The 6,760-nt window shown below is 41.6% G+C and overlaps 1 pseudogene; it reads right to left on the bottom strand.

Annotated features, from left to right (window-relative positions):
• Positions 1 to 1,591: 1,591 nt before the first annotated feature.
• LOC138839860 (histone H3.3A-like) lies at positions 1,592 to 5,589 on the bottom strand (annotated as a pseudogene).
• Between the last annotated feature and the right edge of the window lie 1,171 nt (positions 5,590 to 6,760).

Here is a 6,760-nt window from a genome sequence, read left to right as displayed (position 1 = left end):
ACCACTTCCGGTTTTCTAGCAGGTTTATTGGAGATAAGAGTCCCACGAACTTTCCTGCCCAGGCTGGCTTTGAACTGCGATCCTCAGATCTCAGCCTCCTGAGTAGCTAGGATTACAGGCGTGAGCCACTGGCACCCGGCTTCCTTTGTTATTATTTCTATTGACATGAAAAATTGCCCTCTGCCGGGTGCCAGTGGCTCATGCCTATAATCTTAGCTACTCAGGAGGCTGAGATCTGAGGATCACGGTTCAAAGCCAGCCCAGGCAGGAACGTTGGTATCTCCAACTAACCACCAGAAAACTGGAAATGGCACTGTGGCTAAAGTGGCAGAACACTTGAGCTGAAGAGATGAGGGATAGGGGCCCAGAGTTCAAGCCCCACAACCAACAAAAAAAATTGCCCTGTAGTATGTAAACTCATATACACACTTAGCTGCCTAATAAATTACAAAGCCCAACCTCAAAGCAAGAGTTTAACAACTGTGTGCTGAAAGTTTGTCAAATTGAGGCTGGATAGACTAGGGAAAATGAAGCATGCCAAATGGCTGCCAGGAATAGAAAATGAGGCAGGATAGACTAAGGAAAATGAGGAATGGTAAATGGCTGCCAGAAGTTTAAAAAAAGTAACCTTAAGGCAAATACACAAGATATTCATTCATCTATCTATTTCCCTTAAGATTAAGGGACCAAAGTCATTTAGGGGAAATGAGACAGGATAAATTGAGAAAATGAGGCTTTTTAGAAACATAGAAGCTCTATCTTCGCTTCAAAGAGAGACAACAGGATGCATTCCTTCCTGAGATGCATTTCTCATCCCAAGAATTAACATTTGTCTGGCAGCATGTACCCTTCCTGAGAAAAATGCTTCCCCAAAGCTTAAGCAACCTCTTACCCATAATGCAGACAACAGGATGCCTTCTTATCTCAAGGATAAGGATCTGTTTTATGGCAGGATGCATTCTTGCCTGGAAAGAATGCCCAGAACATCCCGAAATTCAGAAATTTTAGCACCAGGAGTGATTAGAACAAAGATAAAACATCTGTCTTTCCATAAGACCCCCCTGACTTTACTATACAAAACGCCCCTGAGGCCAAAGATTTGTGTGTATCTCTTTTAGAGTGTGTCATTGCCTTTCTGTTTGCCTGTCTGCATGCCTGCTTACTTGCTTACTTCCTCAATAAAACTATGCCAAGTTTCCTTTCCATTGGGACTTGTCCAGAAATTCTTTTTTTTTTTTTGCCATCAATAAGAAATTTACTTATTTTTTAAAAAATCCAAATGCTGGCATTGTCCAGAAAAATTTAACAGATTTATAATTGTTATAAAGTTGAACTGCTGAAACATTTTGACTTGCATTAATGCTTTATATCCCCACAGTTATATTAAAAATTCACACACAAATGAAAATGGAAAAACTGCCAATACCTGATTTCTGTCCCCTATTTTACCACTGGCAATCATATACTTAGGTACCTTTTGACCCCATGGGGAAAAAAATCTAACATTCAGAACTACTGATAACAAGGAAAGGCGAGGGGGGGGAAGGGGGGTTGATTTTGAGAATGAAATGCCTCCCATTTTAGTGTATTCTTAAGCACGTTCTCCACTTATGTGGCGTGCTAGCTGGATATCTTTTGGCATAATTGTCACACGTTTGGCATGGATAGCACACAGATTGGTATCTTCAAAAAGGCCAACGAGATAGGCCTCACTTGCCTCCTGCAAAGCACCAATAGCTGCGCTCTGGAAGTGCAGATCTGTTTCGAAGCCCTGAGCAATTTAGCACCAGACGCTGGAAAGGGAGCTTGCAAATCAGAAGTTCTGTGGACTTCTGGTAGCCTCTAATTTCACAGAGCGCCACAGTACCAGGCCTATAGAGGTGCGGCTTCTTCACCCCTCCGGTGGAGGGCGAGCTCTTGCGCTTGGCCTTGGTCGCCAGCTGCTTCCTGGGCACCTTGCCCCCAGTGGACTTGCGGGCTTGGTGCGAGCCATGGCGGAGCGGCCTCAACCCCCCTTTCTTCGGCTGGAGTTCAGCGAACAAGACGAGGCGCTGAAGTTGGAGAGCTGCGCTGGCGAGGCGGGGACTGCAAACACAGTTCCAGAAATTCTTATTTTGTTATCAAAGTCAAGGATCCTAAGTAAAGAGTCCCTACTTTTAGAGGGAAACTTCACAAACTCTCACCTCCATCTGGTGAGAAAATGACTTAGTGATCTTTTTGACCCAGACTTTGTCTATGTAGCCCAAACTGGCCTTGACCTAGTCATCCCCCTGCAACAATCCTTGTGAGTTCTGGGAATTCAATCTAGGATTATCGGCATGTTACACCATGCCCAACCGTACTTGATTATTTTATTTTATTTTATTTATTTATTTATTTTTGTCGGTTGTGGGGGCTGAACTCTGGGCCTGGGTGCTGTCCCTCAGCTCTTCAGCTCAAGGCTAGCGCTCTACCACTTGAGCCACAGCTCCACTTCTGGCTTTTTTTTGCTTATGTGGTACTGAGGAATCCAACTCAGGGTCTCATGCATGCAAGGCAAGCACTATACCAATGAGCCAATTTCCCAGCCCCTTGATTGTTTTATTATAACATTATATTAATTTTAACAGCCATTCCTCTAGCAGATATTTTCTGCCTTTGTCTCTATCCACACTTCTGAAGCATATAGAATTGCTATGACAAGTCCAAAGGAAGTGTAAAGACAGAGTAAGAAAACAAAAGTGTGTTTCCCTCCTGCTCCAACTCTCTATCCCCTCAGCCCTTGACCTCCTATTGTTACTACGGCTTGAACTTAGTATCTCATATTCTCCCTAGGCTTTTTTCCTCTCACAGCAGATACATTACCACTTAAGTCACACATTCATTCTGGCTTCTGCTGGTTAACTTGAAGTACTTGAGACAAGCATCTCTAATTTTACTGACCAAAAGGCTCAGAAACATGATCTTGTTTTTATGGTTCATTGTGGGTGAAAGGATTCTTCATATCTATCCCAGGGAGCTTTATTAGAGGGGCCATATTTCCCAGGAGAGGGAGCAAATGGTACCCATCCCTATCCAGGTAGCAGGAGTGGGGTGTGTTAGGTTTTTAAAAAGAGGTAGGTGAGTAAGAACAGCACCAGCACGCACGTGGTATTCAGATAAGGGGTAGGTTTATTCAGTAGACCTGCTTGGACCAGGCAAGGGTGGCACTCCACGTGGCTGGGAAAGGCCTGGGAATGAGAGAGAGCTGGGAAGAGAGGAAAGAGAGAGAAAAGAGCAGAGAGAGGGGTAAGAACAGTAGCACTCACGTGGTATTCAGGTAAGGGGTAGACCTGCTGGGACCAGGCAAGGGTGGCACTCCACGTGGCTGGGAAAGAGAGAGAGCAAGAGAGCAAGAAAAGAGCAGCAAGAGCTAGAAACGAACAGAGAGAGAAAAGAAGGGAGAGTCTGGGCCTGGGCTAGCCCTTATGTAGGGTATGGGTGGGGAAAGGTGTGGCCACATCAAATTCAGATGTGACCTCAGCAGATGCAGATGTGACCTCTTCCAGGTGTCCCAGTTGCCTAGGTAACGCAGGCACTGGGTGGAGTCTTTGCTGCGAGGAGGGTGGAGTCTGCTTGCCATCCAGGAGCGGACCTTACAGGGTGGGGGTTGGCGGGGGCAGGAAGTAAGGTAGGTGTGTGCTCAGGTGGGTCTGGGCAGAGAGAGGGAGTGGCTATCTGTATGGCAGGAACTCCAGGGCAGGGAGGAGCTCAGGTATAGGTGGAGCAGAGGACCAAAGGTGGGCATAATGCTCACAGTGGGATTTAAACTGGGGGCCCTGGCATTGTCCCTGAGTTCTTTTGCTCAAGGCTAGCACTCTACCACTTGAGCTACAGCACCACTTCTGGTTTTCTAGTGGTTAATTGAAGATTAAGACTCTCAAAGACTTTCCTGCCTGGACTGGTTTGAACCATGATCCTCAGACCTCAGCCCCCTGAACAACTAAGATTACAGTTGTTAGCCACCTACTGTTAGTGCCTGGCCCATGATTTTCTTTAGTAGCTAGGACGATAGGTATGAGCCACAAGTGCGAGGCCAAAGGGTTTTTTTGTAGTTGTTATTTTTGGTTATCCTTTTAAACATTGAAGTCTTCATTTTCATTGTACAGAGATGTTCTTACTATATAACTTCATGTGCCTGGTAAAGCTAATAATGTTTAACACCAAAGACTTCTCAGATCATATTTCTCCCATGTACTTTGAAAAAATGGAAAACAAACTGGGGACTGTAGGCTCACACCTGTAATCATAGTTACCTAGGAGGTTGAAATCTGAAGATCAAGATTCTAAGCCAACCCAGACAGAAAAGACCCTGTGGAAGTCTTATCTCTGAACCAGGAGGACCTGCACACACTACACATTTACTATACACTGAGATATTTGCTAAAAGAACTCATAAGAACAAATTCTGAGTCTTTCATATTCTTTCCTTGTGATTATAGCCAGAAGAGTTGGCAACATAGTTGTTTAAGTGAACAACTCAATTATATTAACAGCACTCACAATTTTATTCAACCATCACCCTAAATTCTTAATTTTGACTAGATGATTCAATATTCTTTGAACAATACTACTCTCCTATCCCTCCAGTGCTAGCATTGTCCACTCTATTTTCTGCACTCTTTCAGACACTTCAAATAAGAAAGACCATGTAGTATTTGTCCCTACCTGTCTGAATCATTTTATTTAGCAACCAATGTTTTCAAGGTTGCATTGTATTTTAACAAGTATCCTGAAGACATTCCAAAGCATAGATATGCCTACTCTATTTTCATTTGAGCTGATAAGAAAAAACTTAGAACCAATTTTGGTTAAATCATCACAGATGTCTACATAATTTAGCATACATATTTTCAGTCACAGCTCAGGTGTTATTGAGATAAAGAAACAAGACTGCTCTATCACAAGTCATTAATGTGTTGTTGCAAGGAATGAGTTCTCAAGATGCTCAGAATTCTACCAGGCAAAAAAGAGTTTAAAAGGACTGGTTTGTTTTCCTATTCAGTATTAAATTAGATGAAATAAGATATCTCCATAAATTCCCCAGGACTTTGTTGTGTATTTTTTTTGCAGTGGAGTAGTTATCTCAACATCAGAACAGAAAAGCTATGTATGTGCCAACCCTTATTCAATAAGATTCAGCAAGGCAGATAAAGCAGATAGTAAAAAATAAATTAGTTCTATGTTTAGATTTTTTTGTTTTTGTTTTTGTTTTGTCAATCTTGGGACTTGAACTCAGGGTCTGGATTGCTGTCCCTGAGCTTTTGTGCTCAAGGCTAGTGCTCAACCATTTGAGCCATAGCTCTATTTCTGGAGTGAGTGTGTGTATGTGTGTGTGTGTGTGTGTGTGTGTGTGTGTGTGTGTGTGTGTGTGTGTGTAGCATATATATGTATTATATATATACATAGCATCATTGCCGCAGGGGAGTGTGAGAGAGGACATTTTTCAACACACACACACACACACACACACACACACACACACACACACACACACACACACACACACATATAATTTTGAAAAGTTTACTTCTTCCTCTCTGCCAGAAGTTGAAAAATGTCCTCTCGCATACTCCAAAATCCTATAACAAATATATTTTATATTAAGTAGTTTCTTTTAGGTATTGAGCCAGAGATACAAATAGCAACTAATACAGAAAATATATCTTTCCTCCTTTAAAAATTATTATTTTTATTTTTTTCTTTGGTTATTGTTGGAGACTGGGACTCAAACTAAGGATCTGATGCTTTCATTCATTGGCAGGCTCTTTGCCACTTGAGCCATGCCTCTAAACCCATTCAATTTTTTATTAACACACCTATCAGTTGTATAGAGATTTATTGAGATATTTCCATATCTGAATACAATGTCTTCTGATCAAACTTATCCCTAAATTTCTCCGTCCCCTCTGCCCTCCCTTCTTAGAATGATTTCAACAGGATTTGTTGTTCTGTTTTCATATATACATATTAAGTTCTTCTACCATATTCATCCTAGTTCACCTTCTCTCTTAGCACTCTTTCATCCTGCTTTCACTAATAAACACACTGATAAAACCATAAAAATGATGTATATTACCAAGGTATTATGTAACATTCCAATGTATATACATGCTACATAATGTTTAAGTCAATTTAAATTGTCTTCTAAAACCAACCATTATTTCTATATATAAGGTGAAAAGTTTCTAAACTCTTTTTTTCTTCTTTTTTAAGTTTACATAGTACACTATTGTTATCTGTACTTGTAAGTACACTGCTATGTCCACTGGAGCTTCCTACTCCTCTCTAAGTGGAAAAAAAACTATCAATTGATCTTTTCTATCTGATAATCACCTTTCTACTTGGAAATGCTACTGATCTGGCCAGGTACTGATGGCTTATCTCACAAGGCCAAGATCTGAAGATCACAATTTGAAGCCAGCCTGGGCACACAAATATGAGACTCTTGCATCCAATTAACCAGACCGAAAGTGGAGGTATGGCTCAAATGATGAAGTGCCAGTCTTGAGTGAAAAATAGAAAAAACACAAATTGAGAGTGTGAGGCTTTGAGTTCACTTTTCAGTATAAAGAAAAAGGGAAAAAAAGGAAGGAAAGCAGAAAAAGAAAGAAGGGAATGAAGAGAGAAGGAAGGAAAGGAAACAAAATGAAATGAAAGAAGGAAAGGAAAATAGGACTATCTGCACAGAAATTCAGACTTTTTTTTGGGGGGGGGGTGTCCGGTCATGGGGCCTGAACTC

The sequence above is a fragment of the Dipodomys merriami genome, unplaced genomic scaffold (assembly GCF_024711535.1).
Source record: "Dipodomys merriami isolate MVZ:Mamm:240054 unplaced genomic scaffold, mDipMer1.0.p SCAF_3, whole genome shotgun sequence".
Classification (NCBI taxonomy): Eukaryota; Metazoa; Chordata; class Mammalia; order Rodentia; family Heteromyidae; genus Dipodomys; species Dipodomys merriami.
This window is presented reverse-complemented; position numbering and strand designations above follow the sequence as displayed.